Here is a 19,716-nt window from a genome sequence, read left to right as displayed (position 1 = left end):
TTGTTGGAGAGTCACTTATCCAAGGTCTCACAGATGCTCAGCCAGAATTCAACCCAACCATCGGCCCCCAGAACCCAAATTCTCAGATGCAGCCCCATATTCCCTCTGAAGCTGGACCTGGTGCTCCTGATAAATGTGTGTTGAATGGCTAAATGACTGACCAGTAGAGCTGGGCAGTGGGAGTGCAGCCTGATGTTGGTGTTATTGTATAAGAGTTGTTCATAAGCCAGTGTTCACACTTCAGGGACCTCCTGTATTAATAATAACCTTAACACGCTCCCAAACCCCAAAACAAACTGACTTCCAAATGCATTCACTCAGAGAACCAGCACAAACAGCTCCTGTGTGTCTCCCTTGTCTTGTGCACAGCCTAAGAATTTGCTTGGAATCAACCTGATATGAATGGAATTTCACTTACTCGCAGGAGTTCCACAAAGACTCAATCATATCTTCGCTCTCCCTCTCTCCTTTTCTCTGTCTCTCTCTCTTTCTCTCCCTCCTTTTCTCCTTATGGAGACTAGATGAACACAAAGCTTGAATCGGATATGGGGCTGCTCTTTTAGAAAGAGAGATGGAATATTATTATAAGTGTGAAACTGCTTATAAAATTCTTACAGCAATTGGAAAAAATTGGAAACATTAACAGCTAAGTCCCAGGTCAACTTGTACTTCATTAAATAAAAAATCCTTCAAACATGATAATCATTCAAAGAGGTCCTTACTCGGTGTAGTGGAGAAGAGCCAAATCCACGCCAGTGAGAAGGCAGCAGATGGCCCCAAATCAATAAAAATCCCCAAAGCTCCATAATCAAGCTGATATTTTCACCAAACAGCATCCAAAACCCGTGCCGTGCCTCTTAAACTTGAGTGTCTGAGCTGAATACATACGGAGAATCCACTGCAATCTGCCACCAATTCTGGTTCTTTCACACACACCCCCTTCTTGCGGACCCACCACAACCCTGATATTTAGGTTGGGCAGATAGAATTATCCCTGTTTCACAGTGAAGAACACAAGCTTAGAGAAATAAAGAACTTGCTGGGGGGCTGTAAGTGAGTAGAGACCCTCCTGAGAACAGCCAGGAACCCAGAATTCAAACCTGGGTCTTCTGTACTCTTGAACTGTCGTCTTTGACCTCTAACCTCCGTTGAAGATGTGAGTCTCCACCCCTCACCCTCTGGAAGGTGAGAGAACTATGAAAGCAGAAGGGATACCCAGTGTCAGTGAAGCCTTCATCTTCCAATAAACTTGCTTTCCCTGCTGGTGAGACCTTTGCCATGGGCACAGCACAGCTCTCTCTTCTGAGGCTTTCTGGGCCAAGTTCATCAGCTCTTTCCGCTTCCTGTTGTCAAGGCCACGTTCTCTTTTATGATGCATCAAGAGGCCCCACCCCATCATGCTCCAACAGGTTCTGTGTCTTGGCTGGCTGTGTGCTGTAGAAGTTTCCTGAATTTTTCTAGAGTTACTATGAAGGGCAACAAGGGTGAAACGTACAGATAGCGCCTAGCGAGATTCCTAGCATGGTAAGTTTTAGTGACCCTTAACCTTAACCTTTCATTCATTCAATGGTCATTCACCCCATTTATTTGGCAATTTTTATGGACTGCCTGCCATGTGCCAGCACTGCTCTTGGCACTGGGGACACAGCAGTGGACAAAAGAGATGAAAATCCGTGTTCTTAAAAAGGTTACATTCTGGGGCAGAAATAGATCACTGAAAATGAAACATAAAATCAAGAATTGTGGTGTGTGATTAATATAATGGAGAAAGAGTGGGTGCTGTAATAGGCAATGGTTGATCCCAGAAGGCGTCTCTGAACAAGTGACATTTAAGCTGAATTCTGGAGGACCAGGGGGACCGGCGAAGCCATGAGCCTGGACAGCAGCTTGCCAGGCATAGAAAATTCAGGTGCTGGGGCTGGGGTGGGAGGGACCTTAAAATTTCCAGGAGCTGTCAAAATGTCTGTGTGGCTAGAGTGGAGGAGGTGAGGATTTGAGTGTCAGGACAAGGGGCTGGAGACAAAGGCAGAAACCAGATGGCACAGCCCTGGAAGGCCATGATAAAGAGGGCGAGGTATGTGGATATACCCTCTGGGTCTCCTGGGCAAGAGCGGGCCAGCAGGACAGGTATCGAGTATGTGGTGTGTGAGAATCACCTAAAAATATGCCCTGAAAATACAAAATGCAGCAACTACCAGAACTGCAGGGAGAAATGGATAAACCAATACTTGTAGTTGGACACTTTTAACCCATCCTTCTCAGAAACTGATAGTACAGATAACTATTATAAAATGCACAGGATATAGAACATCTGAAATATAATAAATAAAGACACATATACATATGTTCTTTTGTTGGTGTGTACATTTTTTTTTTTTAGTATGGAGCATGCGCAAAACTGTCCCTGCACTAAATCATTAAAGAAGCTTCAATTAGCTGCAAGAATCGACATCATGCAATGTTCACTAACATATGAAAGAAAATTAGAAATTAATAATGAAAGGATTTAATTTTTAAAAACATATATGTCTGAAACTAAATAGCATCACTTGGGTTATAAACTAAAGCATAAGAGAAATCAAAATATAACTAGAACCAAATGACCATGAAGACATGGTGGATTATAAAGGTGAGTGTGAACTTTACAAATATGTTTACAGGATATCGGAAAGGCTGAAAACAAGTAGGTAAGCCACTAACTCAAAAGATCTGCAAAGAAGCAAGAGAGAAAACCAAGAAGACATAAAGTAGTAGGAAATAATAAAAGCCAGAGCAGAAGTCAGTGAAATAACGAGTGAAAACAGTAGTCACAAAGATTAGTAAGACTGAAACCTGGTTCTTTCAGAAGATTAATAAGCTAGGTCTTTGTCAAGACAGACTGAGACAAAAAAGATAAAGTATAAATAAATAAAATACAGAAAAATATAGATGTAAGAGAAACATTAAGGTCCTGTTACAGACCGAATGTTTGAGTATCCCTCTAAATCCGTACATGGAAGTACTGATCCCTAACGTGATGGTAGTTGGAGGTGAGGTCTTCAGGAGGTGATTTGCGTTAGATGACGTCACAAGGGTGGAGTCCCCATGATGGAAGAGGGCCCTTCTGAGAAGAGGCCTTGCTCTCTCCTAACGCTTACACTAGGAGAAGCCAGGGGATTGTGCAGTGAGAAGGAAGCTGTCTACAAGCCACAAAGAGGGCCCTCACCAAGAACCAAGAACTGAATCTGCAGGGACCTTGATCCTGGACTTTTTAGCCTCCAGAACTGTAAGAAAGACATGTTTTTTGCTTAAACTACCCAAGCTTAAACACCCAAGCTATTTTGCTCTAGCAGTCCAGGCTCACTGACATAAGAACATTGTAAAAATCCTATGCTAATACATTTGAAAATCTAGATGAAATTAAAACCCACCCTAAGTTGAAAATATCTTAAGTCAAAAACGTACTTAATCCACCTAATCTACAAAATGCCATAGCTCAGCCTAAATGGTAAGACTGGTCTCAGATTAGGAGAAGAGACACATCTTCCATTCTAACAGAAGGAGGAGGGGAAAGGTCCTGACCCAAGAATGTTGGAAACTTGGTCGTGAGGTGAGGACAGAGTTTGTTCTAGAGACTTCCATTTGTTCAATACAACAGGAAGCAAGGTCAATAGCTGAGAATGGGGATAAGGAAGAACTGGAGACAAGGCGAGAGAGCTTTGAGGACAGAAGATAAGGCATGAAATAGTCCTAAGCCACATGATAACAAAACTCAGATCGGCTTTTTAACCCCAGAGCCTGGAACTGGTATGTGCTTATTAGGGCGTGAGGAATGACTGACAGACTGGGGGCCAAGAGGGCTGCAGTGTGGACGCAGGAGCTGGACAGTGTTCAGCCAGGCATCTTGGGCCTAGATGACAGAAAATTAAAGAGCACTTGACCCAGCAGTGAGAGACCTGGTATATAGATCTGCCCCACTCCTGCCCCTCTGTGGGTTCCTGTGAACCGTTTCTGGGCTTCAGTTTTTCTCATCTAAAAAATGGGAATAATGGTGCCTGCTGACTTCAACTTACAGAGTTGAGGTGAAGATTGTGTGTATGACTTTTCACTTGTCACCTGCTCCAGATCCTTCTTCACTCTCCTGCCTGTCTCTGTGCCCTGGGAAACTGATCTCAATGGACCACAATTCTTGGTTCCTTAGCCCCCCTTTTTCCCTTTAAGCTCAGCTGACGGGAGGCACCAGCAGCAGATGGGGGAGTAGAAAAAGAGGAAAGAGCTTCAATGCCACAGATGCTAAGGTTCCCCACCGGTTTTGGTGTGATTCTGGCAATGCTACGTTTTTCTCTACAGTCACAGGTCCCGTGAGCCAGTCCCATGTCCATGGCTGCAGCATCCTCAGGCTCAGACAACACCTTTCCTTTTTCTTGCCCCTTCAGGCCTAAGGGTGGTAACAGCCGTTGCTTTTGCTAGTCCCTCGGTATTACCTGTGACACTGGCAAGACCTCTGTATTTAGTCCCTTCCTTAAACTCTCATCATTCTCTTTGCAGGGTACCAATCATTCCTGACATGCCTTGAATTCAAGGGCCAAGAGAGGTTATACAGATGCTCAACAAAGGTAAGGTAACTGGGAGCAGGGAGACAGTGTGCAGAAGAGGAGAACAAGCGTCAAGCTAAGGGAACATCTGCAAAGTCTGGCATGGTCTGAAGTGAGAAGATAGATTGTGCTGCTTCCCCATGGCCTTGAACTGGGAAGAATATTCTATTTTCTAGGAGCAGTAAGAGTCCAGCTTAATGCTGAGATACAAGGATGTTGCAGAAACCAAGCCTCCTCCGTGGCCCCACCCAACAGAGGGCCCAGGGAACAGGTAAAGGAAGGCCTTGTCCTTGGGCCCAAAGTGGTCTTGGAAGCCACTGACCTATGGCACAGTCGCTCAGTTTTCCCACAAGAAAAAAAAGGACTTGCCAAAACAGAGCAACAAACAAATCATTGAGAAGGGCAATAAAAAAATTAGTGCTGACTCTAGCAATTCATTACATCAGCAGATCTCCATTGACAGGCTTCTCTATATGTTGCTGTCTTCTGTTCATTCAGTGGTGTCCTTTTAGGTTGTATGTGCCAAGCAGGGAAGAGGAAAGTTGGACCCAGGGTTTCAGCTCCATCATGTGATGGACAAGTCCTCTTCATCTTTGCTTGCCTCACCCTGCTTGCCCTAGTTCCTTATCTAGCTTCCCTAGAATAAACCTAGTAAGCCAGGCCTGACAGCACCTGAGTTCATTGTCATGGTTTCTCTTCTCATCACCATTATGCCTCCCATACCTACCTCCACTTGGCCAGCAGACCCAGCAGCCTGACATAAGCACTGAACCCCATTATCTTTCTGCTTATTCCCTGTTGCAGCCAACCACACCTCATCTGCTACCTCTAGAGCAAAGGCCATGAATTTGGGTCATGTGAGCCAGAATTGTTCAAACGTACTTCCTTGCTTCTGAGCCTCCCATCTCCTCATCAATAAAAACAGAGGCCATAATGGCTGCCCCCAGGCTCGCTCTGAAGTGCCTGCAAGATATCTAGCACACAGAGGACAATCAATAATGTAGAGTGCCTCTTTTCCTTCACCATGGGGTTCTACTGCTGCCAAGATGTCTGAGTCCCATGCCTTTCCCCCTCAGTGAACTCCTGCTGGGGTGAGCACAGGGCATGGGCTCTCATTGGACCCTCTCTGGACTTCCCCGCCTCCATCTTTGAGAATACTCACTGTGCCGAGGGTACCCTGTACCTACCTCATCCTGGCTCCATGTCCATCTCCCGTGTCCCATCCTGTCTTCAACCTACCATCCTGCCACCCTACCTATCCAATCCCCTCAAAACACTGATCTACTTTATTTCAGTAGAGGTTATTCTGCATTTCTAGAATTTTCTATGAATGTAATCACATAGCATGTACCCTTTTCTATCTGGCTTCTTACACTCACCATAATTATTTAAACATTTATCCATATTGTTGAGCATCACAATAGTTTATTTCTTTTTACTGTTGAAGAGTATTATATCTTAGGAATATGCTAAGGTTGTTTCCACTTTGGGGTTATTTCAGGTTATTACAAAGAAAGTTGCTATGAACATTCAAGTATAAGTGTTTGTATGGACTTTCTCTAGGGCACATACCTAGGAGTGGAATGGCCAGATCATACAGTAGGTTACAGTTACCTCTTTAATATGCTTCCAAAGTGGTTGTACCACTTCCCATCCCCACCAGCAGTATATGAGGGTCCCAATACCCTGTGTCCTTGCCTGCACATACTATATTCTGACTTTCCATTGTAGACATTCTGAATATCTCACTGTGATTTTAATTTGCTTTCTTTTTATGACTAAGGATGTTGAGTATCTTTTCATGTGCTCATTTACCATCTATACATCTTTCTTTGATGAAGTGTCTGTTCAAATCTTTTGTCCATTAAAAAAAATGCAATTGTTGCTTTCTCATTAAAGTTTTGGAGACCGTTCTATACAGGCTTACCTCATGTTACTGTACTTCACTTTAGTGCACTTTGCAGAGATTGTTTTTACAAAGTGAAGGTCTGTTGCAAACCTGTGTCGAGTTTGTCTATCGGAGCCATTTTTCCGATAGCATTTTCTTAATTTGTGTCTGTGTCACATTTTGGTAATTCTTGTGATATTTCAAGACTTTTCATTATTATTATATTTGTCATTGTAATCTGTGATCCATGATGGTGATTCACACTGAAAGGGTAGATAATGGTTAGTTTTGTTTGTTTGTTTGTTTTTAGTATAAAATACTTTTAATTAAGGTTGTACGTTGTTTTTAGACACAACACAATAGTCTCTCCTGTATAGGATTAAGGGTCTCTGGACATTTGCAGAAGTTATCTAATAGGCTAGAGAGACATGAAAAATAAACAAGTAGAAAACAGGCTTTTCAGAGAAAATAGCTGGAGAAAGAACAAACATTAAAGAAGTTTTCAGTGGTATCAGAATAATGATTATCCTCATTTAAGAACATATTGCAGGGAAGATCAAGACCAAATGAGAAAGGGACAATCAGGACACAGAAAGACATCATGAAAAATAAAAATATGATTATTATAAGGCAGATAGAAGATCCTAATCTTGTAAAGTAGGTATATTCATCTGCGTGGGTTGCCATAACCAAATACCATAACATGGATGGTTTAAGCCACAGAAATTTATTTCTCACAATTCTGGAGTTCTGGAGACTGGAAGTCCAAAACCAAAGTGGTGGAAGCATTGGTTTTTGGTGAGTCTTTGTCTGCCCATGCAGATGGCCATCTTCTTGCCGTGTTCACACTGGCCTTTCTCTCTGGGCACATGCACTCTTGATGTCTCTTCCTCTTCTTATCAGGATGTCAGTCATATTGGATTAGGGCCACTGTCATTACCTCACTCAAACCCAATTATCTCCTTAAAAGCCCTGTCTTCAAATACAGTCACACTGAGCATGAGGGCTTCAATATATTAATTCGGGAGAAAAACAATGTGGGCCATAACAATGAGGAATTGAAAGATGCTGTCTATGGCCAACGGAAAAGAAATGAAGGCACGCATATTTATCGAAGGAACTTAAGATCTGAGCCAGAACAAACAGCTGGAAGAGTTAAATGTGGTTGTCCCAAGGGAGAGTCAACAGAAGTGGACAGCATGGTTTTCATCTCACTGTGAACCTCTACTTACTATTTTTAGCCACACCCATGTATTTGATAAAAATTTAACAAGGACTACCAACAAGGTAAAACAAAATGGTGGCCGCTCTGTCTGTTCTTCTCCTTTCCCTCCAGTTAGACCCTTCTTCAATATTTCCAAATACAGGGCCATTTTGGAAACCTATGACAGGCTCAGCTCTCACTCAGCACTTTTTCCTTTTTAATCCATTTCTGGTTTTATCTTTGTGTATGTTTATTTCCACAATCAGATTGTAGTTCCCTTAAAGACTTATCTATGGTTCACTTCCAATGCCTGGAACAATAACCTGGCACATGTTGACGCCCAGTGAATTATTCACTTTATAAACACAGATCTTGTTGTTCCTCTGGAGAGCAGTCCTGCTCAGCATCTCATTATCAACTGTGTCCCAACCCTTGAAAACCAGTGCAGAAAGATCCTCATTAGGGTCATTTTAAGGCAAAATGCCCATTATACATTTAGATTTTCAGTATACATTCAGAAAATGCTATGAAAAATGCCTGGGAGAACCTTCTCCCCACTAACTTAAGCGTAAGCTTTTTAATCCTTATAGGTATCTTCTGCTTCTCTCATTTCATTCATCAATTTGTCTTCAGTGGGTTCTATTATATGCAAAACTCTGTATAAATGCATAATTTTATAAATCATATCTTGTCCTCACAGAGATTGTAAGCTACCCTCAAATGTGGAAGTCAAGGCCATTATATAAATACAGAACTTATACGGCAAAAACACTAGAAGGTATGCAGGTATCTCTGCCTTGATAAAATACATGGGTTTGCTGAAAACTTAGCTGGAAATTAAACTTCTTTGTCAAGTAAATCATATTCCATCATCTGCTTAATGCTGCTACCTTGGAGATTTTTTTCTTGCATTTCTGATTTATGCTAATCTGACAGCAGTTCCTGGGATTCTGGCTCTAAGTTCCCTCAAGCCCTAACCTCTCTTTTACAGAGTTAACAATCTGTGAACAGTGCCTTGGTCAGTCCCATCAAGAAGGTGTCATCTGTGAGGGCCAGGGAGCCTTTGGGGAAGAAGATGATCATTCTCCGCACAGTCTCTTTGGTATTAAAAAGGCACTTTGGAGCAAGATATCCTATGACTTCAAACCCTGGGAATACTTTGATGCCTGAGTTCTTGACATCCAGACCCTCGGATTCTCAGGCTCAGGATAGTGAAAGAACAGGGAGAGAATAAATAATTTGCTCAGGATCCCCACTGTGGGCTTGGGTAACTCTGAGCACTCTATTATCCAAAAGTATTTATTGAGAACTCATTCACGCCTTTCTGAAACTCCATAACTGACCTACTGCTCATCACCCAAGACATGAGCTCTGCTCCTTAAAGTCTAGCTTCAGGGGGTGCCTGGGTGGCTCAGTTGGTTAAGCGTCCAGCTTCAGCTCGGGTCGTGATCTCATGGTTTGTGGGTTCGAGCCCCGCATCGGGCTCTGTGCTGACAGCTAGCTCAGAGCCTGGAGCCTGCTTTGGATTCTGTGTCTCCCTTTCTCTCTGACCCTCCCCTGCTCGCACTGTCTCTGTCTCTCAAAAATAAATAAAAACGATTAAAAAAAAAGTCTAGCTTCAGGTAGACGTTTAAATACATAATTAGAATGCACTGTGTCCAAAACAAGAATTGAAGCAACAAGAAGATTCAAAAGCAGCCCATAAGAGATAATTAATGATTCTGTTTGTGTAGGCTGAGTAAAGTAGGGGTGATCAGGTCTGCCAAGGGTTTTGAAGGATAAGTAGAAATTTGTCAAACATATAAGGTAGAAGAAGATTCTAAATAGCGGGAACAGCTTGTAAAAATGAAGATGATTGTGATCACATGGAATCTACATATAAGCCTGATCTATGCCTGATCTACCTGTATCTCTTTCCATTTTATTTTATTTTTAATTTTCTTCAAAGGTAGACAAGTATCCCTTAGGAAAACTGATATCTTTCTGATATTGAATTATTCATCATTAACATCTATCCATTCATTTGGATCTTTTTTGCTGTCTTTTAAGTAAATTTTTATTTTTTTTCACAAATTTCTTACACATGTTTGGAAACCTTCTGTTTGGCATTGTTGTTGTTATTGTTGCTTTTACAGATGTTAATTTCAAAACAAAAATTATTATTTATATTTGTATTGAGTAGAAACAAGACTTTTGTATATTGATTTTATATTCAGCTACCTTGCTAAATTTTCTTCATTTCAGTAATTAGTAAATTATTTTCAATTGTCCATATAAGCAATCATGTCTTGCAAATAATGACTAATTTATTTTTTCCTTTAAAATTCTTATACTTTCTACTTATTTTTCTTGTATTGTTTCACTGACTATGAACTACAATACAATAGTGAACTGATATAGTATGAGCAGGCATCTTTGTCTTATTCCTCATTTTAAAGTGTCCCCTTCATTTCCTCTGACCTCCACACAGTACTTCCTGAAACTGCTCTTGGCTAAGGCCACCAATGACCTCCATATGTCCACATTTAAAAGACATTTTTAAAGGATAGCTTGTTTGACCTCAGTTGCATTGACATCATTGATCACCTTTCGTTCTTTTTTTTAAATGTTTTATTTTATTTGGGGGGGGGGGGAAGAGGTGGAGAGAGATAATCTTAAGCAGGCTCCACACTCAGCATTGAGCCCAATGTGGGGTTTGAACCCACAACCCTGGGATCATGACCTGAACTGAAATCAAGAGTCAGATGCTCAACCAAATAAAGCACGTAGGCACCCTGATCAACATTGAAACATTCTCTTCTTTGGACTCCTTGGTACCACACTCCTTCTATAGTCTCTGACCGTTTCTTCTCAGGTTTTCTTTTCTTCACGTCTATCTATCCTCTCCATGTTGAAGTTCCCAAAGGCTCATCCTGGGTCTCTTCTTTCACTCTACACTCTTCTTAATTGAGGCCATTTATTTCATATGCCATCTGTTTGACACACACACACAACAACAACAACAACAACCTGACATTATGCTTAGATGTCACATATGCACCTCAAACTTAACTTGTTCAAAACTAAATTTGTCATTTTCCCTATTCTGATGTAACCCTCCAGCAGTCTCTCCATCTCAGTAAATGGTGCCTTTAGCCATTGAGTTACTCAAAACAGATAAATAGATATCTGGGTGTCATCTTATCTCTTCCCTCTCTTTCATCCTCCATCACATCCCATCTATTAGCAGGTATAATTTATTCTATCCCATAGACAGATGTCACATTCCTTTTATTCTCCATCTCTTTTCAGTCTAAGCTAACGTGCTTTCTTGGCTGACTTACAGCAGTAGTCTTCTAACTGGTATCCTTAAACTCTTGCTTCTTTACAATCCCTTTGACAAAGCTGTTAAAGGGATACTTTAGAAATATAAATCAGATCATGCTACTCCTTTGTGTCCCTTCGTTGACATCTCCTTACTCCCTGTCCTCCAGCCACCTGGACTCTTGTCCTCCTCTGAGAGGCCCAGTTTCTCCTGCCTAAGGTCTTTGCACTTATAAACTCCTGGAGGGCAGGGACTATATCTTTCTTGCTCTCAGTTTTATATCCAGGTCCAGGAATGTGTAAATAATTGATAAATATTTGCTACATAAATGAGTGATGTTTCTTTTGTTTAGAATGTTCTTCCCTCACTTATTTCTTAAGTATTATTTATCTTTTAGTTCTCATATCACTTTAGACATCACATTTATTCAGAGAAGTCTTCTGATGACCACTGCTCACCTTACCCTTTGTTCTTTAGGCAACAGCTCTCACTGGCAACAGAGGTAGGCACTGACCCTGGTTGGACCAGCTTCAGAGTAACCCGTTCCTTGGATCAATATAAGTCTTCTCCTCCGATTTTCCTATCTGGAAGTGGTAAGGAAGGCTCTGTTGCCATTAGGTCAAAGAGCTATCTGGCTATGAATCATATTGTCTGACGTGTGAAGAAAGCTTTTCTGGGGTAGGAGAGAATGAGGCCAAACTCAGAGATACATGGAGAAGACAAACAAAGACAGAGTTCAGATGGTGTGCCAGTCTCTGGATCTCATTATCCACTTTTGGCGCCTTCTCCAAACCTGGATTGTTAGTTCTTCCTTGCTTCTATGATCTATCCCAATATCTTTCCAATCAATTCCTCCTCTTTGCTTAAACTAAGCCAAATTGTGTTTCTGTGATTTGTAGTTCAAAGATTTCCGACTAGTACACATCCCTTGACCTTCCAATCTAAATTTGGTCCTCTTATTATACTCCTTATGTTTTTCTTTCATAACACCAAAATTTATAAGTATGAATTCATATGTATATTTAATGTCCATCTCCCCAAAGATGATGGAAGTGATGCTTATTTTGTTCACTACTTTTTGTCCTGCACACAATGTATGCTTTACAATAGCAAACACCCAGTAATTATTTGTTGAACTAATGATTAAATAAACGACTCTGTGGTTGACTAGATATGTAGGGGTACCAGATAGGGAGGGGGCTTAGAATGACTCCACATTCTCTGGCTTGACCAAAAGGATTGGAGGATGATACCATTTACTCATATTGAGAACATATGAGGAGGAGTCAATGTCAAGAAGAAAGAACATGATTTAGGTTTTGGATGTGTGTTTGAGGTTCCCATGTATCCATAGTACAGTGGAGCTTTCCAGGAAATAGGGGGTCTATCTGTCTCTGGCTTAGAAGAGAGGATAAGTTGCAGATTTGATTTGGAGATGTTTAGATACTAAAGCACACTGGAAGTTTTGGGAGCAAATGAAATCCTCCAGAGATCCAGATCCAGAGATCTGATGACTAAGGAGACAGCCCTGAAGAACAACCCTTCAGGTTAGCCAAGAGCAAGAGCTGTCCAGTGGCCTTCAGAGTCTGCTTAACTCCTGGCTTCCAGTTGGGCCACAAGAACCACTGGAACAAGAAGTCAAGTCCTAAGTTTTGGAGAGTTTCTATGAAAAAAGAGGTGTGAGGCTGAGTTCATCCTCCTTGACCTCTTTGGTGGACATACACGACCTCTGTCCATCTGCTCAGAATTGCGTGCACCCTTCACCCAGGACAGATGCCTCCTAAAGGCATCTGACATGTGCCAGGAACTTTAAAAACTTTAAAATGTGATCTCACTTAAACTTCTTGAAGTATAAATTATTATATCTATTTCACAAAAGAAGCATCAGGGGTTGAGAAGGCAAAAAAACTCACCCTGGATATGACATTTGGGGCACCTGCAGGCCAGAACTCTAATGCCATGATTCCCACATTCTGGCTTCTTCTTCATCACAGGTTTGTGTCGTATAGAGGGGGAGAGCAGGTCTGTCACACAAAAGCTATGGGAACAAAGGACCCAGCTGCCAACTCTTGCCAAACCCACTTCTCAGAGGAGAGTGAGGTCAAGGTCTACAAACCCATCTCATACTAGAGTCTCTTCCTTTGGTGTGACCAGCCGATGTTGTGTGCTAACTCTCAGTGGCCCTTGTTTCAGGGCTGGTCCTGTAGCTTTTCAGGCTTCTCTCTACTAACTAACAGAGCATCACCTCAAGGAGTCTACTGGGTTTCTCCTGGAAGGTCATGACAAATGGAGACCTAGCACTCTGAGTTGAGGGGCACTGGGATTCTTTTCCTAATTCTGGAAGTAGAATCATTCATCTCAAAAAGTAAAGTTTCTGGAAATATAAAAGGAAAAGAGAGAGAGAGACAGACAGAGAGAGAGAGACAGAGAGAGAGAGAGACAGAGAGAGAGAGAGAGACAGAGAGAGAGAGAGAGAGAGGAAGAAATAAAGAAAGAAAGAAAAAAAGAAAGAAAGAAAGAGAATGAAAAAAACACACCACATCCTCTTAAAAGAAAAAATAAAATTTTTGGTAAAATGGCCACACCTTCAAGTACTTTTTGGATGTTGTTGCTAATCTAAAGCCATTTTATTAATTTAGAACCATAAAACATATTATAGCTCAGCTTGCTCCAAAAATTATCACATCTGGTATATTTAGTGACAAGCAGGCCTGGGAGAAAATGGAAAAAAATACAGGCCAGAAAAGGAGATGCCATATTTCTTTTTAAGTTTTCTAAAAAAAAAAAAAAAGCTATTCCCAGAACAAAAAAAATTCCCCTCAGATTTTATTGTGGCCCAACTCTGACTAGAGCCAGAAAAACATACTCACAAAAGCCATTTCTCCTGGCCAGCACCTACCATGTATTTCCACAGTGGAGGGAATATTCCTTTATTCAGGTGCCTTCTTCCCCAGCTTCCCAAAACCAGGGTTCATCAGGCCACGATGACACACACTGAAACTTATGTGTCTTCTAGAAATGAAGAGGGTTGAGTCCTGGTCAGGAGAGTCTAACTAAGACATATGCACAGATAAGTGTTTAAGGCAATTCTTGTCCCATTTTATAGATTCCTAATTCTACAAACATTTACTGGGTCTCTTCCATGTTAGGAGTCAAACGAAGGGACAGAAATATAAAGGTGAATGTGCTACAGTGTTCTCCCTGAAGAATCTCAGAGCCCAATGGGAGAAACCAAAAAGCAAGTCAGCAATGGTTGAAGTACCACCTGCATGTGAACCTGGGGGCGGTGGCAGAGAGGCAGGATAGACTTCCTGGAGAAGGGTGTGCCTGAGCCGTGTCCTATGAGACCAAAAGGAATTAACCTGGCTAATCCAGAAGGCTTGGCTCATTCAGAAGGGCATTCAGAGAAAGTAGTATGTGAAAGAAGAGAAATAAGTAAAAAGAAAAGCATGTGGCTCTTTCCTGGAGCTATAGATAGCATAATTTGAGCCATCACAGTAAGGGAGGAAAGAGTCAAGATGATTCTGGAGAGGAAGTCAGTTCATGACCCAATGAGAGGATTGGGTTATTGGATTTTATCCTATAAATCAGGAGTCAGCAAATGCTTTCTCTAGAAGGGACAAATAATACATATTTTACTTTTTGTGGGTCATATATCCTTTGTCACAACTAGTCAGTTCTGCTACCATAGCATAAAAGCAGGCACAGATAATATGTAAATGAATGAGCATGGTTGTGTTCCAATAAAAATTTATTAACAAAACAAGCAATAGGCCTGGTTGGCCTGTGGACCAGTTTTTGCCAACACCTGGGTAATCATAATTACCCAGAAGTAAGCTAACCAACTCATCCCAATTTGCCAGGATTTACAAGTTTTAGCACTGAAACGCTCACATCCTGGGAAGTCCATTGGTCCCAGGTAAACTGGGATAGTTGGCCACCCTACTTAGGAAGGTTGTTTAAATATACAGAATCCTGAGGCCACTCTGGACTCAAATCAAAATCTACTGGGATTGGTCAGGCTACAGGTGATGGGATACCATCTATAAGCAAGAAAGTGGTCAGATTTGTATGTCAGATGGTTTGCTCTCAAGGCAGGAAAATGTACCCAAACACTCCTACTCTAGATGGCATGAAAACATGACCAACATGGCCCTTTGAGAGGACAAATCCAGCCCAGCAGCAGCATTTGGCCTGAGACTGGACATTAACAGGCTTATGCTAACGGTTTTTCTCTAAGTAATCACCACCTGATCGGGATTCAAAGAGGGTCCACAGAATCCAAGTGACTGGGGGCCTTGACTAGAAGGACCAGAGAAGCAGCCCTTGTCCCTCCTCCCGCTAGAGACCAAGGCTCATGGGGCCAACACGGGGCCTCACTGTCTACAGCAGCCACACCCAGACCAGCGCTTCTTCCAGAAATGAAGAGGGGAGTGAGTCCTGGGTTGGAGTCACAATCTATGTTTCCAGCTAAAGCACACATACAGATAAAGAAAATAAGCAGAAGGGAAGATAAATGTTTGGGCCCAGATGTCAATTTTTGGAAGCTTTTCATGGTCAACCCTTATCAGCAACAGCTCTGAAAAGCCAGGTCTGAAATTTTCCTTTCTGAAGCAACAGGTGTTTAACTTCTGTTCAGAAATGGCAACTGTTTGGCTTGGGCAAACAAAGAGTTTGCACTAAAAGGACTAATAGTACTCTCTTTACTTTCCATAATCAGTCCTTTTTTAATTTAGCTTCTTCTTTGCCATGGGAAAATTTTCCACTTGGTTACAAATAATTTCTCCTATCTTCTGGACCGCTTATTTCCAAAACAGGTGGGTCTTATTCTAAGAATGTCAATATATGAAAACCCATGCTCACAGTACAGATAATTTGAGTTACATAAAAATTCTTGACATTTAAAATAGATAGTCTGCAGAATTTGTTTATGAACCTTAAGCCCACTAACTGTTTAGCCAGTATTCTTTAGCCATTGTCCAATTAAGAGCAATCAGCAGTGAAAATAAGATATATTTTAAACCAATGCAGAAATAAGTAGCCTTGAAGTAGAGCAGCAGGGTTTGGTAGTTAAAAGAAATGATTCTTGAGTCAAGCAGCTTCATTTGGAAACTCTGCTTTGCTTCTTACTAGCTGTGTGACTTTGGTTATGGTGATTCATCTTCTCAGTTTTCTCATCTGTGAACTAGGAATACAAATAATAGTTCCCTCATAGGATTGTTGTGTGGGTAAAATAAGGTAATATGTATACAGTGCTTAGCACAGTAAATACATAATGTTAACTGTAATATTATTTCTAGTATGCAAGTCATTTTATCCCTAAGGGTCTACATTTTTCTCATTAATGAAATGAGAGAGTTGACTTCTAAAGTCTGTTGTTACCAATTCTCCACCTCATGTTAAAAATTAAAAGAGAAAGAGAGAGGCAGGAAAGGGAGAAGTGATTAAAGATAGCAGCATCCAAAGATCTTGAAATCACTTCTTCCCGAGGACACACCAAATCTACAGCTACATGTGGATATTTTTCCTCTGAAAAAGATCTGAAAATGAGATGAACTGATCTCCACAACGAAGGTTAAAAGAACAACATCAAGATGGGTAGGAAAGGCAGATAAATATTCTTGCAAAAAACTTTACCAGACAGATGCTTCTCCCAGAGGAGCAAAGGGTTGGTGCTTCATGTTAAGCACATGGGCCCCTGGGAAATACATCAAAGAGACAAGCCCCCAGAATGTCTGGCTGGGAAGACCATGGGTCTGATGTCCAGAGGTCCCACGGAAAGTGATATGCCCTTCTTGGAGGCCGTGTATGTGGTCTTGCTCCCTGAGACCAAGTGAGAAAACAGCACTCTGAAAAGCACCTAGACTATATGTGAGGGAGCTGCATTTGCTCACATGGGAATACGGGCTGGAGGGGCAGGAGACAGTTGAGGTGCTCCCTGGAGATAGAGTCACTGGCAGACGCTGTTGTATACTCTCCACATAGCCTGCAAGCACAGACAGGAAATCTTGGACATGGCACACTCCTACTACATTGCTGGGATGGGCGGGGATGAATGGTCATGACACTCACTGAGGCCAGGAAGTATGACCCGTTGCAACACTCCTCTGCCTCCTCGACAGAGCTGGCAAACACAAGTGGTTGTGGCATTCTCCCACTCCCAGCCAAAAGGTGAAATGCCCCAACCCACAAGGCACTCTCCAGCTGCACTGCTGAAAGCCCACAGGCACACATGGTGAAGACATTTTGCTGCTGCCTTTCAGAAGTAGGTGAGCATGCCCACTCCCAACACTCTCCAGCTGCCTTACAAAGCCAACAGGCACGAGCAGTTCAGAAAGGAGACACCCTTGATTGCCTGGTCCTGGTGAATCAGAGGACTGGTGTTCCAGAGCTCCACAGAACTGTAACATTTGGAAAGACAGCTCTTGGAGGTCCACCACTCACAGGGCACTGCACAGACAGCAGACTGAAACACAACTCCAGTATTCCTGTGAAAAAGGCCTATTTTCCTGGAGATTATCCTGGAGCTTCAGCCTGAGAGACAGCCTTCAGATTTCCCACACATCTGGATGCTAAGCAGGTGCACCCAGAAAAGTGTAAGCAGAAAGACACCACCCTTGTGTACCCCCTTGGTCTTGCTACAGCTTGCCAAGACTTCCCAGAAAGGAGATTAAACAGTCTTTCAAAGCTCTAGTTTCACAACTGTTGCCTAGGGGACACTAGATCTTCTGGTCTGGAGGCTGGCAAGGATCAAAACTGTGGTTCCACAGGACTGTATATTTTTGCATACTTTAAGAGCTGCTGCCCACGGGTCTGGTTTCCAATCAGTGTGAAACTAGGTTCTTAATGAGATTTCTCTCCTTGAATCACTGACAAGCCCAATCTCAACAATGAGGTCGTATCAAGAATACATCAGCTAGTTAGACAATTACAAAAGCTTGACAGACAACAAAGAACTAGGGAAAGTTTGAATGAGAAGGATCATCACCTCAAAAGATCACTCCTTCAAGACAGAAATAGGTAGCTATTTAATCTAATACATAGAAACAAACACAGAGGGTCAAGCAAAATGAGGAAACAGAGAAATATGTTCCAAATAAATGAACAAGATAAACCCTTAGAAAAAGACCTAAATAATATTAATATAAGCCCCTCTACCTGATAAGTAATTCAAAGTAATGATAAAGATACTCACCAAATTCAAGGGGGGGAAACAGGCAAATAGCATGAGAATTTCAAAAAAAAGAAAACAAAAAAGTACCTAAGAGAAGTCACAACATGAAATAACACAATAACTGAACTGAAAAATACACTCTAGGGGTTCATCAGTAGACTGGATGAAACAGAAGAAAAGATCAGCAAGCTAGAAGATAAAGCAATGGGACTCATCCAAACAGAGCAGCAAAAAGAAAAGTAAATTTAAAAAAATTAAGATAACTTGAGAGAACTCAGTATAACATCAAGCAGAATAACATTTGTAATATAGAGGTCCTGGAAGAAGGAGAGAGAGAGAGAGAAGGGGAAAGAAAACTTATTTGATGAAATAATGGCTGGAAATTTCCCTAACCTAGGGAAGGAAACAGACTTCTAGGTCCAAGAAGCCCAGAGAATTCCAAATCAGATGAACCTAAAGTGAGCTACACTGACACATTATAATAAAATATCAAAAGTTAAAGATAGAGAATCTTAAAAGCAACAATAGAAAAACAAATTATTACATGAAAGAGAAACCCCACAGGGCTATCAGCAGATTTCTCAGCAGAAACTTTCTAGGCCAGAAAAGAGTGGCATAACATATTTAAAGTGCTACAAGGAAAAATCTTCCAACCAAGGATACTCTAACTAGCAAGGTTATAATTCAGATTTGAAAGAGAAATAAAGTTTTCCAGACAAGCAAAAGCCAAAAGAGTTCATTACTACCAAACCAACCTTGCAAGAAATATTAAAGGCACTTCTTTAAGCTGAAAAGATTAAAAGTAAAATAGTAAAAAAAACAAAAACCAGGGGAGGGGGAGGAGATCACCTGGGTGATTCAGTTGGTTAAGTATCTGACTTCGGATCAAGTCACGACCTCACAGTTTGTGAGTCCAAGCCCCGCATCAGGCTCTGTGCTGGCAGCTCAGAGCCTGGAGCTTGCTTCCGATTCTGTATCTCCCCCTCTCTCTCTGCCCCTCCCCTGCTCGCACTCTGTCTCGCTCTCAAAAATAAATAAACATTAAAAAAATGTTTATGCTGAAAAGAAGTGGCATTAATTAATAACAAGAAAACATACAAAAGTAAAAACCTCACTGGAAAAGCTAAATATATAGTAAAGGTGATGGATTAATTATAAAGTTACTTAAGAGTAAAAGACAAAAGTAGTAAAATTAACTAAAACTACAATAATTAAAAGATATATAAGATAAAAAGATGTAAAAAGGGACACCAAAAACATAAAATGGGGCAATAAAATGGAGAGTTTTGAAGGGTCCAAATTTTAGTCATTATCAACTTAAGAAATAGACTGTTATATATACAGAATGACATATGTGGATGTCACAGTAACCACAAAGCAAAAAGTTATGTAAATACACAAAAGAAAATGAGAAAGTAATCAAAACACAACACTAAAAAAAAGTCATCAAATTGCAAAGAAGGGGAGAAAGAGAAGAAGAAATGAACAGAGGAGAACTACAAAAACAGCTAGAAAACAAATTACAAAATGGCAATAAGTATGTACCTATCAATAATTACTTTTAAATACAAA

General features: G+C 41.2%; 1 long non-coding RNA gene across 3 annotated transcripts in view; it reads left to right on the top strand.

Annotated features, from left to right (window-relative positions):
• Positions 1–1,400: 1,400 nt before the first annotated feature.
• The window catches only part of LOC115299922, a 32,061-nt gene continuing 13,745 nt past the window's right edge, over positions 1,401–19,716 (top strand). The window contains exons 1-4 of one of the 3 annotated variants that reach the window (XR_003912414.1): positions 1,401–1,524; positions 4,528–4,595; positions 4,751–4,845; positions 11,448–11,563. This is a non-coding gene — a long non-coding RNA (uncharacterized LOC115299922). Of the gene's footprint in view, positions 1,525–4,527; positions 4,596–4,750; positions 4,999–11,447; positions 11,565–19,716 lie in introns of those variants that run through there. The other 2 variants (XR_003912415.1, XR_003912413.1) reach the window with 2 other exon arrangements.

This window comes from Suricata suricatta, chromosome 8, assembly GCF_006229205.1.
Source record: "Suricata suricatta isolate VVHF042 chromosome 8, meerkat_22Aug2017_6uvM2_HiC, whole genome shotgun sequence".
Classification (NCBI taxonomy): Eukaryota; Metazoa; Chordata; class Mammalia; order Carnivora; family Herpestidae; genus Suricata; species Suricata suricatta.
This window is presented reverse-complemented; position numbering and strand designations above follow the sequence as displayed.